Here is a 21,291-nt window from a genome sequence, read left to right as displayed (position 1 = left end):
GCATTTGAAAGCGCTAGGGGGCTTACAGGCTAAAAACAATGGAAATGCACTTGAAAAAATGTTCAAAACCCCTCGATTCTTGTGAAACTGTTGGGCCAAAAATGCCCAAATCTGCCTCAAAAGTAGCTTATGTAGCTTTTGGAGCATTAGGCGTCGAGCTACAAACATTTGCGTGCACATATGTGAACATCCATCTTTGAAATACGTACATAGGATTTAGGATTTTGAGAGTTTTGGAACTTCAAGCTACAAAATGCTCAGGTGCAAATGGGGCCTCACAGGTAACTCATGTAGCTCTTGAAGCATCAGGCATCGCACTACAGGCACCTGAGAGCTCATATGTGAACAACCACCATTGATATACATGGGATTTCAGATGTTATTTGTTTTAGAGCTCCAGGCTACAGAATGCTGCGGTGTGACTGGGACCTAAGATGTGATTTGCTAACTCTGCATGATAAAATTAATGTGGAAACCTCACTGTTTGAAGTAGACAATGCAGACAATTTTCATCTCAAACATTAATAAATGAGGTGGTTTGAGATAATGTAAAACCAATCTCTGATCCCAAGCTATTCTCCCCTGTCATTGGTGTGTAGCTGTTTGTCTCTTCCACTGATAAAGGAGGTCTTGTACACTCACTGAGCAATTTATTTGGTACAATATAAATACTGATTGAACACTGATAGAACTGACAGAATACTGACAGAACACTACACTAATACAAGTAAACAACTTCCAATACCTGGAATATGGATCAATGAAAATCTGAGGACCAACGCTGGCATCAGAACTGGAATCACCAAGGCCAATTAAAGTTTCTGGAGACACAAACAGCAGATAAGGAACAATCTCCCACTAAGTACAAATAAAAAACTGCTACAATGGCCACTCTGATCTGTTCTCAGGCATGACATAGAAAAGTTTTCCTTCACAATGTCTATAAAAAAGATGACAAATTCTGAACTGTGATGCTACAAGAGCATCTTGAAAATCAGCTGTATGGGACATGGCCTTGAATGAAGAGGTGTGGCAAAGTTAAGCAAAACCGCATCTGTTGAAGGAAAAATCTAAGAGAAAAGGCAAATTTTTTGACCATTTCGCAAGAAACTTGGCTGGAGAGGAACTATGCAATATTGTAGAAGAAAGCAAGGTAAAGAAACGTAAAGGCAAAGGAAGAACATCGTGAATGGATGACACCCAGGAAAAAACAGGCAGCCATGATCCGGGGCAGCAAGAACAAGGCAAAACAAAAAAATAGTGGAAGCAAGGTTCCAGATTTGAAGTTCACCAAGAACCACGAGTAATCATGGTAGTGGTAATGGTACAACTAGCAACATGCAGAGTTTTTCTTTACTATTAAAACAGACTCAGTGCTTTGTCACATGGATTCTACAAACATTCCTTTTGGTCCATGCTGACTTGCTCATATCACATCATTCCAGCTTCTCATTCATACTGTGAATTTCCCATTCTACCACATCCCAGATCTGTTGACTGGACTACCATCTGTGTGCCTCAGCAGAAAATGAGATTCATCAAACCAGGCTAGATTTTTTTGATTCTTCAGCCATCTGGATTTGGTGAGCCTGTGAACTCTGTGCCCTAAGCTTGGCTTGAACCCATCATGGTCTTCTGCAGTTGCAGTCCATCTGCCTCACGGTTCAACTGTTCACCACAATTGTAAAGAGTAGTTATTTGAGTCACTGTAGCCTTTCTTTTAGTTCTATCTGGCCTTTCCTCTTTGATGTCTCCCATCAACAAGGAGCTTTCTTCTGCTGAACTGCCATTAACTGGATGATTATGTTTTTCTCACTATTCTACGTATATTCTGAGTATGAAAATTCCAGCAGATCTTCAATTAAGAAATACTCACATAAACACACAGGTCACCAACAATACTGCCACCATCAAAGTCATATTATTCCTTCATTCAGGTGTTTGATGTGATCATTAACTGAAGCTCTTGACCTGTATCTGCATGCATAGATAATTGCATGGATTAGCAGGTGTATAGGTGTTTGCAATAAAGTATTCAGCATGTGTATATCTAGCTGTTACTATAAACTATACTGGGTTTATCCAATGGGCCGATGAGCAAATATGTAATGTGCAACCATCTGCAGAAACCAGTAGGAATTGACCTGTATTGTCTTTTGAAATCTGAATTGAAATCTGATTGGTTGCTTTGCATGACAGCTGTTTTCTGCACTACATCAGTGAACAAGCATGTTACTATTTGAGAACAAGTTTATGTTTCTGCTTTGTTAGCATTATTGGTTATTATTATTTTTATTATTGGTAATAAATGTTTTGTCCAAGAATGGTAAAATCAGGGGTTGACAAATTAAAGCCCGGCTCCAGCAAACTTCTATCAGGTTTTTACTGCTGTCCTAGACCTTGTTAGGAAGATTGCTCCTCATTTCCTGCCCCATTGACTGCCAGTAACAGCAGGATAAGGATTGAATGGACCAGTTGTCACCAAAACAGGAAGGCAGACAATATCAATAACTTGACAGAGTTTCTATGGCTTTACAATTTTATTGAAAGTGTTTATTGGAGAGGTTTTCCAACATTTCTTGTCCCAGAGGTAATTGAGGAGAATTCTATCCAATGAGGTTACAAATTGCAGAAAAATCTCTGACAAGGGTTCTCTTTTCTTCAATCTGTCCAAAACCTCTCTCTCACTCTCACTGCTTCCACTGGAAAGGCCTGCCACCACTTCCTGTCCCTTTAAAGCTGCCTTTAGAAAACAGGAAGAAAAAAACTCCTGACCACAAAACCTTCCCACAATTTATCAACATTGTTCCTCTCCTGTCATCATGAATCACTTCTGATAAGTTTTCCTGACACCAAGAGAAAAAAGGTGACAGGGAGCTTCAGCACACGGCCTGTGCTTGACAGCCTAAGCTCTCTTCCTCTCTGCTGTGTTAGGGGGGTTTATCCCTTCTCTCCAATTAGCTCTCAGAGCTTTCCTCACTGAGCTCTGCATTGTGTAACCTCAGCTTTCCGTCCCGTTTTCTGAAAGCTCTGACAAGCTCTATAAATTCTAGACTTTTAACATCTGTAGAGAAGAGAAGACTGCAAATAAACAGAACTTATGTAGAAAGATTTGTTTCATCTCTGTGTATCTCCTGAGGCCAGTCACTTCACTGGGTATATTTAAGGGTTTACACTTTAAGGGAAAGTGGTTGGGGGAAGGTAAGGGGGGGGTATTTTCTGAAATCTCAGACAAGCTCTATAAATTCTAGACTTTTAACATCTGTAGAGAAGAGAAGACTGCAGATAAACAGAACTTATGTAGAAAGATTTGTTTCATCTCTGTGTATCTCCTGAGGCCAGTCACTTCACTGGGTATATTTAAGGGTTTACACGTTAAGGGAAAGTGGTTGGGGGAAGGTAAGAGGGTGTGTGTGAAAAAATGCAGCTTAGCTGCGTGTTTTTACTTCCCCCTCAACACAAGTGTAAACAAGGTCAAGATCAGCATTAGTCAGCTTGGTATATACATATATATGTAAGGGGCCTCAAGTGCGGTACTGACATGGTCGTAATTGTAAACTAATACGATATTAAAATAAGTGTTCTACCTTTGTTTTTGAACACTATATACTCTTTTAGAATACTGTTTTTGGAGTCATCTCCTTCCCTTATTGTTTATGTGATAAAGGGACAAAGTGGAGGTTTTAAGAGCTTTTTTCCACCTCTCGATGTTACATCACAATGCACACAGGAACAAATAATCTGCGTAAATTGTTAGCTTAATTAAGATCAAGCTGGGTTTGTGGAGATAGAAATTAGCATGACAATGACATTTTCACAGGATTACGATCATTAAAAATCAAAATGGCATTACGATAGCTTACGTGATTGTTTGATGATCATTCAGTACAACAGAAGGTCATCCACAGTATCCAAGGTATTTCTTAGGAGCTGGAGATCAATGTGGGGGGGCAGGCCGCATATTGGCATCTATTGTCATAGAATATTTAGGCAAAGGACACACCTCAGATCACATAGACCAATGAATCAAAGATCAAGAATAATCAATTAAACTAATTGGGGCTACTGTTTACTACTAATTTTCCTTTATATTAACATTTATAACTAACAAGTACAATAATCTGGAGGGTGGATGAAAAGTTTAGTGCAATATAATCAACTCTTGCACTTAAAATGTTTTATTTATTTATATATTTGTTTATTATGACTGATGTGAATGTGCAATATATACGTAAAGTGTGATGGTGCTATAGAAGTGCCTGTAATAATAATAATAATTTATATAGATACACCGGAGTTAAACGAGATGTAGGGTCAAAGCTCTTTTGCCCTACTTCCCCTGGAGATCACAGGAGTACACTTCGTTCTGTATTCATATAACAGTGGTCTAGAGCCTGTTGGCTGATGCCACTCAGCTGGTCCTGGGCTCTGGAGAGATCTGACTTTATGTTGGGATTCACCCAGATGTTGGAACAGCAGCCAGCTTAGCCTCTCAGTGAGCCGCTGAGAGCCTGAGCCAGCTGCTCCAACCGTCTTCACAGCAGAAGAGGGTGGGGCAGAACAGAGAGCCAGTGTCTGACAGTCACCGGCTCTCTGCTCACTGAAGACCAAAACTGAATTCTCTAAGGTCTTTAACCACTCAGTGCTTGGTGTTAGAGGTGGAGGGAATACAGATGCAGCATCGGACCGGACTGCATCCACCTAGGTGAGTATGTCTGTTTTTTTTTCATATCCCGCACTTCTCTTTCAAAAGAGGGACTTTGTATGATTAATAAGGAACAGAGGGACATTGGTTCCCAAAAAGGGACATCTGGGAGCTATCAAAGTTCGTGTGCCTACAGGCTCTAGTAATTGAAATGTGGCCATGGATATAATATATTTGATTGCCTAAAGTTGGCCATACATTAGTAGAATTTCGCTCAAAATTTAGTTTTAAGAAAGATCGTTTGGTTTTCTAATCATTAATGGGGTCAAATCAATGGTCCTTTGTGCTCACAGTGATGAAAAAATTCGAAGGAGCAGGATGGAAAAAGAAAACCAAATTTTTAAGTATTTTCAAATATATATGCCAAGTCAATAAATGTACTTGGAATTTTCATATGAATTTTCGTACAAATATTTGCATGAATGTTTGTTCAAAAATCTATTGCATGGGCAGCTTAAGTCATCCTTTCTCAACCAGGGTTTCATGATTCCTTGCTAGGTGTTTTGTCCTCGCTACACGTATCCATGTGTGTAGCTCAACATGCCGCTAAACCCTCCTATTCTGCAATAAGTCAGGCTGAATTAATCTGAAAACTTTAATAACACTACTATGTATTTGGAATTTTCATATGAATTTGCGTACAAATATTTGCATGAATGTTTGTTCAGAAATCTATTGCATGGGCAGCTTAAGTCAGCCTTTCTCAACCAGGGTTTCATGATTCCTTGCTAGGTGTTTTGTCCTCGCTACACATTTCCATGTGTGTAGCTCGACATGTAGCTAAGCCCTCCTGAAATAAGTCAGACTAAATGTAATCTGGAAGCTTTATTAACAAAAAAGGGTATGTGAAACTATTAAAAAACAGATAAGAAATACATATAATCAATATATGAAATATACAAACACAATGAATTTATTAGGCTGTAGATGGCAATAAGTCCTTGCTCACCAGTGATGCTGCCTGTAGGGGATGTAAGTTCAGTCACATGTGCTGTAGAGAATTATGGCTGGTTCACTTCCCTCAGTTCTTAAAATGGACTCTGAGCTTCCAAGATGCACCTGCCTCCTTTTCCCAGACTAAAGGATGATGGGAGTCTTCATTACCTAGATAGATTCTGGTTTCTGCAAAACAGTAAATTTATTTTGGGCTCCATCTAGTGGCCAAATCTAATATTGCATGTTGAATTTCCCTGCTGGGGGCAGAAAACTAGGGTTCCTTGAGCAATGAGTAATTTCTGCAGTACTTTTTCCATGTAAGGTACATTCTTTCTAGTAGCCACCATGCTAAATTATCGTGGCTGAAGACATGGCAATTATTAGCAGGGGTTCCCTGAGCAAAATGGAGGTTTTTTTTTGTGTTAAATAGGTCGTGAAAGGCTAACCAATGGTGATCAGGAAGTTATTTTTTCCTATTGGTGAACATTGGACCATGCTTTATTTTTTTTTTCCTTTGCCTTCCTCTGGATCATCTGTGTGTTTAGGATTTTATGGATGCAATTTTAATTATTTTTACATTATTGGTTGAATTTGAATGTGTCTTTTTTTAAATCTATATAACTATATCAGAAGGCCATTGTGCCAGGAAGGCAGCTTTACATTTTACAAAAGAAGTTACAAAATACTTTTTATTTGCTGCTGGAGGCAGAGCACTAGGGGTTCCTTGAACAATTAACAATTTCTGCAGTAATTTTTCCAGGTAAGGAACATTCTTTCCAGTAACCACCATGCTAAAGTATCATGGCTGAAGACATGGCAATTATTAGCAGGGGTTCCCTGAGCAATATGAAGGGTTCTTTTGTGTTAAATAGTTCGAGAAAGGCTAAACAGCAGGGATCAGGAAGGAATTTTTTCCTGTTGGAGCACATTGGACCATTGTTTTTTTTTTTTTATTCCTTCCTCTGGATTATCTGTGTGTTTAGGGTTTTATGGATGCAATTTTTTTATTATTTTTATATTATTGGTTGAACTCATAGTTAGTCTGGCTGAAAAAAGACAAAAGTCCATCCAGTTCAACCATAAAAAAAAAAAAGTTATAATCCTATACCCACAGTTGATCCAGAGGAAGGCAAAAAAACCTCTAAATGTGTCTTTTTTTTTAAATCTATATAACTATATCAGAAGGCCATTGTGCCAGAAAGGCAGCTTTACATTTTACAAGACAAGTTACAAAATACTTTTTTTTGCTGCTGGAGGCAGAACACTAGGGGTTCCTTGAGCAATGAGCAATTGCTGCAGTAATTTTTCCAGGTAAGGAACATTCTTTCCAGTAACCACCATGCTAGAGTATCGTGGCTGAAGATATGGCAATTATTAGTAGGGTTCCCTGAGCAATATGAATGGTTATTTTGTGTTAAATAGGTTGAGAAAGGATAACCAATGGGGTTCAGGAAGGAATTTTTCCTGTTGGAGCACATTGGACAATGGTTTATTTATTTTTTTTGCCTTCCTCTGGATTATCTGTGTGTTTAGGATTATCTGTGTTGTATGCATGCAGGTTTTAATTATTTTTATATTATTGGTTGAATTCTAATGTGCCTTTTTTTTAATCTACAGTCAGGTCCATAAATTGTGGGACATCGACACAATTCTAACATTTTTGGCTCTATACACCCCCACAATGGATTTGAAATGAACGAACAAGATGTGCTTTAACTGCAGACTGTCAGCTTTAATTTGAGGGTATTTACATCCAAATCAGGTGAACGGTGTAGGAATTACAACAGTTTGCATATGTGCCTCCCACTTGTTAAGGGACCAAAAGTAATGGGACAGTTGGCTTCTCAGCTGTTCCATGGCCAGGTGTGTGTTATTCCCTCATTATCCCAATTACAATGAGCAGATAAAAGGTCCAGAGTTCATTTCAAGTGTGCTATTTGCATTTGGAATCTGTTGCTGTCAACTCTCAAGATGAGATCCAAAGAGCTGTCACTATCAGTGAAGCAAGCCATCATTAGGCTGAAAAAACAAAACAAACCCATAAGAGAGATAGCAAAAACATTAGGCATGACCAAAACAACTGTTTGGAACATTCTTAAAAAGAAGGAACGCACCGCTGAGCTCAGCAACACCAAAAGACCCGGAAGACCACGGAAAACAACTGTGCTGGATGACCGAAGAATTCTTTCCCTGGTGAAGAAAACACCCTTCACAACAGTTGGCCAGATCAAGAACACTCTCCAGGAGGTAGGTGTATGTGTGTCAAAGTCAACAATCAAGAGAAGACTTCACCAGAGTGAATACAGAGGGTTCACCACAAGATGGAAACCATTGGTGAGCCTCAAAAACAGGAAGGCCAGATTAGAGTTTGCCAAACAACATCAGGAGGATGAATTCTGAAGTGTTTCGGGCAATATTATCTGCTCATATTCAGCCAAATGCTTCAGAACTCATTGGACGCCGCTTCACAGTACAGATGGACAATGACCCAAAGCATACTGCAAAAGCAACCAAAGAGTTTTTTAATGGAAAGAAGTGGAATGTTATGCAATGGCCAAGTCAATCACCTGACCTGAATCCGATTGAGCATGCATTTCACTTGCTGAAGACAAAACTGAAGGGAAAATGCCCCAAGAACAAACAGGAACTGAAGACAGTTGCAGTAGAGGCCTGGCAGAGCATCACCAGGGATGAAACCCAACGTTTGGTGATGTCTATGCATTCCAGACTTCAGGCTGTAATTGACTGCAAAGGATTTGCAACCAAGTATTAAAAAGTGAAAGTTTTATTTATGATTATTATTCTGTCCCATTACGTTTGGTCCCTTAACAAGTGGGAGGCACATATGCAAACTGTTGTAATTCCTACACCGTTCACCTGATTTGGATGTAAATACCCTCAAATTAAAGCTGACAGTCTGCAGTTAAAGCACATCTTATTTGTTTCATTTCAAATCCATTGTGGTGGTGTATAGAGCCAAAAATGTTAGAATTGTGTCGATGTCCCAATATTTATGGACCTGACTGTATATAACTATATCAGAAGGCCATTGTGCCAGAAAAGCAGCTTTACATTTTATAAAAGAAGTTGCAAAATACTTTTTATTTGCTGCTGGAGGCAGAACACTAGGGGTTCCTTGAGCAATGAACAATTTCTGCAGTAATTTTTCCAGGTAAGGAACATTATTTCCAGTAACCACCATGCTAAAGTATTGTGGCTGAAGACATGGCAATTATTAGCAGGGGTTCCCGAGCAATGAAGGGTTCTTTTGTGTTAAATAGGTCGAGAAAGGCTAACCAGCAGGGATCAGGAAGGAATTTTTTCCTGTTGCAGCACATTGGACCATGGTTTTTTTTTTGCCTTCCTCTGGATTATCTGTGTGTTTAGGGTTTTAATTATTTTTATATTATTGGTTGAACTCTGTTGTGTCTTTTTTTTTTAATCTATATAACTATATCAGAACAGCCATGCTGCCAGGAAGGCAGCTTTACATTTTACAAAAAAAGTTACAAAATACTTTTTTTTTGTAATCGCTTCAGTTTTGGTTCCATCATTTCATTATCCATAGGAGAAAATGTTATTCCATTGTTCTTCAGAACAGCAGGAAGCAGCCACGAGATCACACGGTTGGAAGAAAGTGCCTGATCCACAACAGAAAGTGGGTGATATAAAAGGTACTAATCTTGAATGAAATAAGAGAGGACTCTGCTGACGCTCACCATACTGATAACATCTGACTTTAAAGAGAATAGCTGATTCCAAAATTCTATGATGGAACTTCTCGAAGAGCTGCTGTGAAAGTAACGCAGGTTATAAGCATACAGGAAAATGGGGCCGAAGAACAAAGTTTTGTGCTCCCGGGGTATGTACACACTAAGCATTTTAGTAGATTAGCTGTGCAGGTTTTGTGCTGCGCCCATTGTTAATGCATGGGGATATTTTGGTAAATGCTTTCTATTCATTTTTACTGGAGTCCCAGTATGTGTACATATCAGTGCAGGTGTGACACGCAGAACACACTAAAAGTAGGTCTAGATGTATTCCGGGGCTTGACTGTGATGTGAGTCTATATATATATTATGTACATATATTAAAGGTGAAAACTGCAAAATAATGGGGGATAAGTCTAACTGGATGGCATTTAGCTTACTAAAGCACATTGTATCATAAACAATTCCTAATCCTTCCTTCCACCTTTTCTTCATCCTTTGTTACATTTCAGTACTGTTGATCCCATGCAGCCTACATGGCATTTTTCAGGAACTCTCCTGATCATGACACTGGTGGACCATGTCTGTGTAGTGTTGTCATGGCTACTTGTGGTCTCCACCAGGTGCATAACTAGGACATGTTGTCACTCCAAACCAGGAAAAATTACCACTATGGCAGGATCACCAGGAACTTCATTGTAGTTGAACTCCAGGACAAAGCCTACGAAGTGTTATGAAAAATTTTCAAGACCAATTTTGTAACACGCTAACAGATGGCAGTATCAGGCTGCATGCACAGTCACAAGGAACACTGACCTTCATAAGTCAGTGTACCAAAAGACATTATCCTGTGTACATTGGGAGCTGTGTAGCTGGTGCTATTCTGACCAGGTGCATTACCACGTCTGCTATTTCATCACGGACAGCAAGTTAGAACAAAGAGCAAATGTGAAATTCTGCATGAAACTGGGAAAATCTGCCACAGAGACTATTGACATGATTCGGCAAGTTTATGGCGATGCTGCAATGAGTCGTTTGAGGTGTTTTGAGCGGCACGCATGCATCAAGAGTGGAAGAATATCACTGAAAGACGTCGAGAGATCAGGAAGACCTTCAATGAGCTCAGCCCCTAAAAATGCCCTCTTCCCAAAGATGAAGATCCAGCTCAAAGGTCACCGTTTTGACAACATTGTGGGGATACAGTGATTTGCCCAGTTTCAAGAATTTCATGTTTGCTCTTTGTTCTAACTTGCTGTCCATTATGATATAGCAGGTGAAGTAATATACGTGGTCAGAACAGCACCAGTTGCACTGCTCCCAATGTACACATATGAAATAGCAGGTGAAGTAATATACGTGGTCAGAACAGCACCAGTTGCACTGCTCCCAATATACACGGAACAATTACACAGGATAATGTCTTTTTGCACACTGACTTATGATGGTCAGTGCTCACTTTGATTGTGCATCCAGCTTTGTGCTGCCATCTGTTGGCGCGCTACAAAACTAGTCTCAAAACTTTTTGATACCACCTCGTACTTTGCTTTAACAGCTGGTGGTGTACGCATGCTGCAGCAGGAATTATGCTCCCTGATGCTTTTGGTGAGCACAGAGCCTGCTGAGCACAACCCTTTAAAGTGAATGGAGCCAATCTGCAGTTGTTCCACAACTACACGCTAATGAGGAAAGCAATGGTTTTAAAGCTCTTTAGAGAGTGTTCTTTTCCAGTACAACACTTCCTCACTCTCTTTCTAAAGAGCAATTTGAATGCAGATCACTATCAGAGATCAAAGCACATACGAATGAGCCCTTAAGCAGACCACAGATAGATCGAATCTCAAGATTTGATCCATCTATGTGCAGGATGGTTGTACTGAAGTCATTTCATCAATCGACTTCACTACCACCAGCTTGCTGGATTTTTTACATGCTATCACTGCCAGCGGCTATAGCCACTAGTAGTATACATTGTGTTTTGTCAGCAGGGAAGGCTCCCTGCCGACAGAACAAAACAGCACTGTGAGAGGGATTCCCCCATCAACACAGTCAGTGTTCCATGGTGGAAGGAAAAAAAATTGTGTCATCAATGGACTGCTTTAGACAAGCTATTTGCATGTGCTGCCAATCAATGGCTGTGGGCTGGTCATGATCTGCTGACCCAACCACTGGCAATAGACTAGTAGAATTTTGTTTGAAATTTTTCATTTTAAGAACATTCCTTCAATCTTCTAATAATTAGTGGGGACAAGTCAATGCTCATTTTTGACCATAGTGATGAGAAAATTCAGGACCATGATGGAACATTTTTATCAAACCAACGAATAGCTAGTGGTTTTTTTTTTGTAGAGTCCATTCACTCCAAAATTGATAGTTAAAAGCAAACAAAATCTTGACCTACTTTTGAGCGACATTCTTCAAACCATCAAATGTACTGAGAATTTCGGTATGAATTTTTGCACAAATTTTGTACAAATTTTCTTTTAAAGGCTACCAGTGTATAGCCAGCATTACACCATTGATTTTGTCATTCAGCATGGTGCATATAAGAATTCAACTTTATATAAGGCAGGGTGGTATTTGGACATTGTGCTGGCCTAGGCACACCTGAATTGTACAAACCTCGCACTTTGTATCATGTAATTATTTACAATTTTTCTCAAATGAACATTCAAACAGTGAGTGTGGTTTTCGTTTGCGAAACAACATTCATTCCAAAATTGAACATTAAAAGCAAGCATATTTTTAAAGTACTTTTGAGCGACATTTATTGTACAAATTTTTGTTTGAAAATCTACTATTGTATGGCCAGCTTGTGTATCTATAGCAAAACCTGTTAACTTTGGATAGAACGGGGTTAAGGTTAGAACCCCTTTCACGTTTTACTGCTATACAGAGTCCTATGAGAGAGACTTCCCCTCCATTCCTGTTCTGGGGACAACCCTGTACCAGACAGAAATTCAGGGAAATTTATTATCAGGGACAACAATAAAAAGCTGGCAGAGGCTCTATCATTTCCCTACCAAACTTCAAAAAGCATTTTACATCTCTGTTGCTATAAGGGTATAAACCAGATCACTCAAACTGTCAGTTTTGGCTGCAGTGAGCCAGCAGTAGGGGGCGGTGTAATACGCGTTTTAATGTGTCACACAGTTCCCTTTTTTACTTTTGGCATCTTTATTTGATGTGCACAAAGTTACACTTCGTTCATTGATACCGCAGTGCTGTGCAGTGTCTTCCTGTGTGGTGCCCTAGTGGTGACTGCCATTTCACCAGTGCAGAAATTTGTCAGTCACTGCACTATGTGTGAACAGGCAGTGAGAGATTTCCCCTCACTGCCTATCCTGGGGACAACCTTTTTCCCAAGAAGCAGACGGAGCCTCCTGCAGAAATAGTTAAGCAAAGATTACTGGCAAAGCTGCACATTTTAGGCATCATGCATGCTGGGCTCTCACAAACGCCTTTCTCCTGGCAATAGAAAAACAGCTTCAAAAATGCACCTAAAGCAGCATTTTTGTAAATGTGTTTAGGAGTGTCAAGTACTTGGACATTAATTTATTTCTTTTGTTCATTTACTTTATTTATTTCATTAAAACATTTATTCTGGCCAATGAAATTAATTAATGATCAAGCGCTAAGAGTGCCTAGTGTTAACATGCATTTACAGATGTTTAGGTGTATCAAGTATTTTTTTCTGCCAAAATGCTACTGCTTCCGAAAGTGCTGGCAGTGAGGGGGGGGTTTCTACCTCTAATTGCCTGTAAACCCCTATGTGTGTATGGACACATAAGCTAACACTGAAGAGCATTTAGAAGCAGTAAAAAGAAAAAGTCGAACGCTCCTAAAAGTGACATTTTTCATGCCCAGTGTGCATGAAGTCTTAACAAAACCATACACTTAAATAATATATGTGCCTGCTGTACCATGTACTTGTATGAAAAAATATTCAGTACTCTTTGTATTGCTTCCTTTGTGTGAAATCCCTGGTGTTCCTGCCAGTCCCTCTGCTCTCCTATTAAAAACTGACCACACTAGGCATGAGAACACGGCATGGTCAGATCACCAGCTATGGCATAATATGTAAAGTCAGCACTAACCACAACAAATGACCAGCTGTGTGCAATAAGTCCAGATATACAATACACAAATAAGATAAATAAACATGATTGCAGCGCTTAAAATAATTACAAATACAAGTATAATATTATAATTGTGTGTCCACAAATAAATGTGAGTAATTACACATCAGTGTCCCAACCTTAAATGTGTGTAGCACCCCTCCAGATAGCCAGGGGGAGCTAGTTATTATTTTTTAGATAGAAAGGCTGAGTAGCAGACTGGGCATGAGTCAGCAGGGTCAAATATGGGTCAGGGTTCAGGACTCCGCAGATCATTTCCCTGATACCTCCCCGTGATCTAGAGAAGTCTCTAGAACTCAGTGGATGAGGGTGAGGAGAGGCTGATCTGCATACTTAAGGGATCCTCACCAATCCCCAAGCAGGAGGTTTGGCATGAAGTTAGGGCAGCCCTTAACCCCTAGACGCCGAGCACACACAAATATGCGGCCTCTCAGCATCTGGTCCTTGACGCCGAGTGGCTGCATATTTGCATACCATTTGAAAATACATATGTGCTGAGAGAGAAACTCCCAGCACATATGTCCGTGACTCACAGAAAGGTCCCAATCTCTCCTTGCGATCAGGACCTTTTCCAATCATGTGACCGCTGTGACAGCGAATCATGGCGGTCACATGACCCTAAAACCCCGCCCCACCTCCCGGCTTCTGAAACCTCTTAAAGGGCCGGGAGGCGCCGGTGCAAAGGGGTTAAGTATAACTCAGTGGGTGGGGGTGAGGAGGGTCTGAGCTGCATACTTATACAATCCTGACCAATCCCCAGGCAGGAGGCTTGACATGGGGTCAGGACAGCCCTTAGATATGACTGAGCCTGCTCAGCAGGAGGAGAGTTTGGGTGGACGATGAAGTGAGAGGCTGAGATGCAGGAGCCTTTGAGGGAGCCCAGTGGAAAGAGGCCTACACCCAGGCAGGGATGCTGAAAAGGATCTCAACTTCAGGAGTCCCCTGAGAGAGGACCACCTGTGCAGAAGGGAAGGAGCCAGCCCAGCAGAAGGCCTGAAGGTATCCATCAACCCAAAAAGCTCACAGGAAAGGAAGAGTGAGTACTCTTACACCCCCTGGGCTAAATAAGAGAAAATGCTATTCGGGTGGGAAACCTTGACTAGCCCCCATCCTGAACTATTTATTAAAAAGAGATAGATTCTGGGTTCCCTTGCCCAGGGATTTGCACTGTACTGCTGAATGGGGAGAGGATTAATCTGGGGTCTGGGGTGGTATATCAGGAGAGGTTGGAGAGCTCCCCAAGAAGAAAACCCTTTTTTGCTGTATAAAGACTTGCACATAGTCGCTAAGGAGTTGTCCTCAGTTACAATTCCTTTGGGCATCCCATACACCCTTCATCCCCATCCAAGTTCAATACCCCTAATAAAACTTAAAAACCAAGCTCAAGGATTGTATAGTGTCTCCAGAATGCAAGTCTGTGAAAAATGCGTGCTGCCTGGCTCTGCAGGACTGAGGGGGACCCACATTTTCAGCAACTCCTAAGGGGGTACTGCTACATGGGAATAGTTCACAAAAAACATACAAAGATACAAAGTCCAAGAGCATCATCTTCCAGCTTTCACCAAGCAACTGGAAAACCACCATCAGTGTCAAACCTCCACTGTATGGTAAAATTTCACCTCACCGCAAAGGTATGCTGTCTAACATTAGAACAGCAATGAACGCTTTTTTAGTATGATTCCCCCTTGGCTTTCCTCTCTCCACAGATGATGAGATGAGATCGCTCCACTCCACCAGGGGTCAGTGCCAATGTTTGCATCCACACAGAGTCATCCATAAAAAAATGCTCATAGTGTAGTAATTTGAATCATATTCCACAGTATAAACAATAAAAAGCATCCACCATAAAAACTCTTTAACAAATGCCGCGTTGCAAACTTACATAAGGGGCCGCCAGACCAGTAGGGAATGGTGGCGCAACCTCTAGCCCTTTACAACACTGCTCAACGTCGTTTCGCACGACTTCAGGAGCCACTGTTTGCTTGTTTAAAGCGGCCATTATTATGTAGCCTCTGGGAATAAGCTACATAATAATGAAAAAAAAAAACATACTGCCATTGCTATCCTTCTAATGACAACACTCACTGGTTGTCAGACTAATCCTTTTGGCTTTGGTGCCTAAGGCTTAGGGCTCATTTAGACATGCAGTTGGGAAGCGTTAAAGCGATTCTAAAGGTTCATTTTTTTTGTAAAATATCAAACAGGTCTATACTTACCTACTGTTTGTAGCAGTTTTGCACAAACCAGCCTGCATCCTCCTCTTCTCAGGTCCACTGCAGGCTCTCCTCGCTCCTCCTGTCTGTCAAGTGCCTCCACAGCAAGCAGCTTGTTATGGGGGCACCTGCTGCTCCATGTGTCCATTCATACAAGGAGCCGCAGCTTGGTCCTCCCCATCTCTCTCCTCATTGGCTGACTGGCTGTAATTGACAACATCGGGAGCCCATGGCAGTAAGGAGGCAGAGACCCAGGACAGTCGAGGCTATCATACACATCGCTGGATCGTGATGTAAGTATTGAGGGGGCTGGAGGTACTGCTGCACACAGAAGGTTTTATACCCTCATGCATAAAATGCATGAAGGTAAAAAACCTTCAGCCTTTGCAACCACCTTAAGAACATACGATTGAGCTGCATTTTTAGCAACCCCCAACCACCCATCCCTCCATTAAGCTGCCAAGACGACAAGGTGTTCACATACTGTAGATGCCATGCTTTGCACCCACAGCAAAGATTTCCGTTCCTGCCAGGTTCAGCGGGCACCAGACATAATTGGGGACATGTTGCAAGAGCCTTGACTAAGGAAATTTCACAGAACGCAACCCATGTAAGTCTATTGGGCCCCAATACAACGACCCTGCAACTGCGTGCGCAGGTGTGGCATTTACAGGTTACAGCAAGTGATGTCACCTCCTCACCACCTGTCAAATGCCAACATCCAAAAATGGCAATTTCTATGTGAGTCCAAACTTAGCCTACTAAGACCGAGGATGAGTCCTGGGTTAGTTACTAAAGTAGGAGACAGCCAGAAGGATGGCCCCCTCTTTGTTCAGGCATCATTCAGGGTCAGGCAACCAGCATGTCAGAAATGGCTTGTTATTTCAATATGTTCAGTATCCTTTACCAAAAAATATACTAATAGAGAATGTCAACCAAGGATGTTACCAAAAAAAAAAAAAAAAAGTAAGAAAGTTTCCAGAAAAAAAAAATACGATTAGATGGGTTAATGCCATCTTCATTACGCCTTGCTCAGCGCCATCACAAAGCTTTTTCCTGGCCTTAGACAACCACGCTATCCTTCAACATCATAAACAGATGGGATGTGTAACCTTGGCCTAAGAGAGATAGCACACTCCAAGCCATTTTCTATGGCTCTGCCGTTTCTGCCCGCGATCCTTGACAGTATTTTATGTAGGGAAAGCCGCAGCATCCACAATCTCAACGGTCGCAGGCGAGAACATAAATTTGAGCAGAGATTAAAGAGACACATACCTAGTCTCAGTCTTTGAGGCCTATAATTGGTTAGGAAAGAAAATGAGATTTTGCCTGCAGCTACAAGAAAATGCCATATTCCAGCTCAGATAGAAGCAGACACGTCCTCTGTCAGCCTTCCAGTTGTATTTGTAACTCCGGCGGCCTGTCAGTCCTGAAGGATGAGGATGCTCGGAATAAAAGAAAATTACAAAAATGCCGTTTGAAGTTCTCGCAGCGGCGGACGAGGGAAGCGACGGCTGTTATTTTTCTACTATGAAGCCGAAAAACCAGCGATCTACGCTACAGATATTCTTCATTTTATGGATTCTGTCTGTATGTTACTTCTTGTGCAGTGCTGGAACTTATTGGAGTGCAAGTTAAAAGCCAAACTCCATGTTTTCTATGTTTATAAGGCCCCTTGCACAATGGGGGAGCTTAGCGGCTGTGCGTCCCTTCCCAATATTTTAGCGTGCCTGCAGCTTGTCAAAGCCTATGGCAGGCTATGACTGGACAGGGCTGAACACTGTGCCAAGTGACCCAACACATATAGGGATGAATGTCCGGAATGCAGAAAGACCCTAAATGCAAGTACCACTCCGTACAGTGTTCAGCCGCAGCCAGCCGCCATGGATTTTGACAGGCTGCATGCAGCAGGGCTGGACCCTGCATCAGTCCTTCCTGGGTGCACCTAAACACCGAAAGGGACTTACAGCAGCTACCCTGCACCCATATGCAAGTTGCCCAATTCTGTTCAAGCAATCCTTGTGATCTACACACATCTTCCACAGTGTACGGCCAGATAAATGACTCACTGATTCACAATTATAGCTGCCCATGTCACCTCTCCTCCTCTAGCCTCCTCTTTGGACAATGAATCTCTTGTACATCATCATCTCTATCTAGTGAGCAGACAGGTAACCCTGAAAGCAGCATTACTAAACCACATGACCTAACTAACCAGCAAAACTGTACATATCATAAGAAAGGCTGAACAATATTATTATAATTGTATTATTATTAATATTATTAATTGGGTATTGGTACTGCTTGGACCTTGAAGAAGGGGGCACACCCCAAAAGCTTGTCTTGAAAATTTAGATGTTAATGCAAATAAAAAAAGTATCATGGAAAGTACTTTCTTGTTCTTTTTTTTTTTTATTTAAATATTTATAAATTTTTCCATTTTAAATACATTTCATCATCACATTATATATATAAAAATACAATATAATATCCAACATTTCTACTTTATTTGCTCTTTTCCAGATTTCCCTCCCACCTCCTCCCCCCACCCTATCCCCATCTCCCTTCCCTACATTTTCTCTGCATCTTCTTATAATAGCAAGTAAAATATTTCTATTGTTTTCTTTATTCTTTCCTATACTTCATGTATAATCTGGCTTTTTCCCAATTCTCCCATTTCCCATAATAGGCCTCCATCTTATCTTTTTGAATATGACAGAGTTTTTCCATCTTTTTAATCTGCTCCACTCTTTCTATCCAGTCCTCTTCCTTCAGGACCTCCATTCTCCGCCAGAACTTGGGTATCAGAGCTTTTGCAGCATTTAGATAGTACCATATCCCTGATTTTTTATATTTATTTACTGTTATATCCATATTATGCAAAATACATACTTCTGGGTCTAGCCCTATATCTATTTCAGTTATCTTTTCTATCAAATGGGTTATTGTCTTCCAAAATACCTGGATTTTTGGGCACCCCCACCATATATGGTATACTGTACCTATTTCTCCACATCCCCTCCAACACAGCGGTGAATTCTCTCCACACATCCTATTTTCTACATTTGGTGTAATGTGCCATCTTACCAAACACTTATAGTTCATTTCTACTTCTCTCATAGAAACGTTTTCGTGAGGTAATCTATATATTCTCCTCTGCTTTTCCTCATCTATCACAACTCCCATATCAGTTTCCCATTTTGCTATATATGTTGGCTTTGTGTTTGTATCTAGTTCAGTGAGTATTTTATAAACTTTAGCAATCCCATGTTTCCCATCACCTTGTGTCCCCAATACCTTTTCAAACAAGTTCCAATTATCTCTTGTCCTTAAAGGTTTTGGAAGACTTCTTTGTACTTTCTTGTTCTTGGACAATAAATTCATTGGGCAGCTAAAACACCAAACAATCAATTTCAATTCTGTATTGACGGTATTTTGAAAAAGTAAGTACAGCCCATGGAAACAGGTAGCTTTTTCAACAAATTTGAACAGGTAAACATTAGACCTTTCAAAGAGTGCCTACAGGGTAAAGGTAACATGCTTGGACCAATGACACATAAAAGTTGCTATAGGGTATTAATTTTGACAATTTAAATGAATGAAAATGCACATTTTTCATATGCAGAAAGGAAGCACACTATTACATTTACCACTACTTTAATTTTGGAGTTTAGGAATGGTAATTCTTACATAGTTACATTGGTCCAGCTTTGACCGATATAAGTATACACTCACCGGCCTCTTTATTAGTTACACCTGTTCAATTGCTTGGTAACATAAATTGCTTAGCAGCCAATTACGTGGCAGCAACTTTAGACATCTAGACATGGTGAAGACGACTTGATGCAACTCAAACCAAGCATCAGAATGGGAAGAAAAGGGATTTAAGTGACTTTGAACATGGCATGGTTGTTGGTGCCAGATGGGCTGGTCTGAGTATTTCAAAAACTGATCTGCTGGGATTTTTACACACAACCATCTCTAGGGTTTACATAGAATGGTCCAAAAAAGAGAAAATATCCAGTGAGAGGCAGTTGTGTGGACAAAAATGCCTTGTTGATGTCAGAGGTCAGAGGAGAATGGGCAGACTGGTTCAAGATGATAGAAAGGCAACAACTCATACTGTATAACCACTCATTACAACCAAGGTGTGCAGAATACGATCTCTAAATGCACAACACATTGAACCTTGAAGCAGATAATCTACAGCAGCAGAAGACAACACCGGACGCCACTCATGTCACCTAAGAACAGGAACCGGAGGCTACAATTTGTACAGGCTCACCAAAATTGTACTATAGAAGAATGAAAAATGTTGCCATGTCTGACGAGGCTCTATTTCAGCTACAACATTCAGATGGCAGGGTCAGAATTTGGCATTAACAACAAGAAGCATGTTAGGTAGAAGAGTTGAGTAGCAGCCTGTGTGTGAAAGCTAGCAGGGCCAGATTTGTATCAGGGCTGACAGGCTCTGCATACTAGCTCTCTGAGACTTCCCCTGCACTAGAATTATGAAGAAAGTTCTAGAAGCAGTGGGAGTGGGAAAGGAGTGTCTAGTCTGCACTCTCAAGGGATGCTGGCTAATCCCCAGCAGGAGGCTCAGGTGTCATCATCGTATTAGTGGTAGTGGTGTCTTCTTCAGTGATTTCCAGCTTTCAGGGGCATTGTCCAGGTATGGTTTAACCACTTTATTACCGTGCTATAGCCGAATGAGCGTGGTAGTCCAGTACTGGGAGGGCATCATATCACGTTCTCCCAGAATGTGCGGCACGAACCCGGTGCTGTCTGTGATCGCTGTGTCCTTTGGACACAGCTGATCATATGACTTGGTAAAGGGCCAAACACAGAGGCCTTTTGTCATGTGTTCAGCTGTGTCCAATCACAGCAGACCACTATGTAAATACATTTGCCAGTTTTCGGCAGTACTTTCCTCACTCTGTCACAGCATGAGGAAAGTACTGCCGGTAACCGGCAACTGTAAAAGGAGACATCAGTGCCCAACAGTGCTGCCAATCAGTGCCCAACAGTGCTGACCATCAGTTCCCAGCAGTGCTGCCAATCTGTGCCCATCAGTGTCACCAGGCAGTGCCGCCAGTCAATGCCCTTCAGTGTTACCTATTAGTGCCTTTCAGTGCCACCCATCAGTGACAATCATTGCCGCCTATCAGTGCCGCATATCAGTGCAGCATCATCAGTGCCTCCTCATCAATGCCCACCAGTGCCGCCTCATCAATGCAGCCTATCAGTACTGCCTATCAGTGCCACCTCATCAACACACATCAATAAATGAGAAAATGACCTGTTTGCAAAATTTTATAATAGAAACAAAGAAAACTTTTTTTCCCAAATTTTTGCTCTTTTTTTATTTATAGTGCAAAAATTAAATACCCAGTGGGGATTAAATGTCACCAAAAGAAATCTCTATTTGTGTGACAAAAATGCTAAAAATGTCATATGGGTACAATATTGCATGACTGCGCAATTGTTATTCAAAGTGCGACAGCGCTGAAAGATGAAAAATGGCCTGGGCAGGAAGAGGGTAAGATTGCCCAGTAGGCAAGTAGTTAATCATGGTTACATTGGTCCAAGCT

The 21,291-nt window shown here is 41.0% G+C and overlaps 1 protein-coding gene across 1 annotated transcript in view; it reads right to left on the bottom strand.

Annotated features, from left to right (window-relative positions):
- The window catches only part of PKHD1 (PKHD1 ciliary IPT domain containing fibrocystin/polyductin), an 808,705-nt gene that overhangs the window by 165,606 nt on the left and 621,808 nt on the right, over positions 1–21,291 (bottom strand). The gene's annotated exons all lie outside the window — the stretch shown is intronic.

Source organism: Staurois parvus, unplaced genomic scaffold (genome assembly GCF_062004578.1).
Source record: "Staurois parvus isolate SC_StPar_1 unplaced genomic scaffold, SC_StPar_1.0 ptg000390l, whole genome shotgun sequence".
Lineage (NCBI taxonomy): Eukaryota > Metazoa > Chordata > Amphibia > Anura > Ranidae > Staurois > Staurois parvus.
Note: the sequence above shows the minus strand (reverse complement) of the source record. Positions and strands in the feature narration are given on the sequence as shown.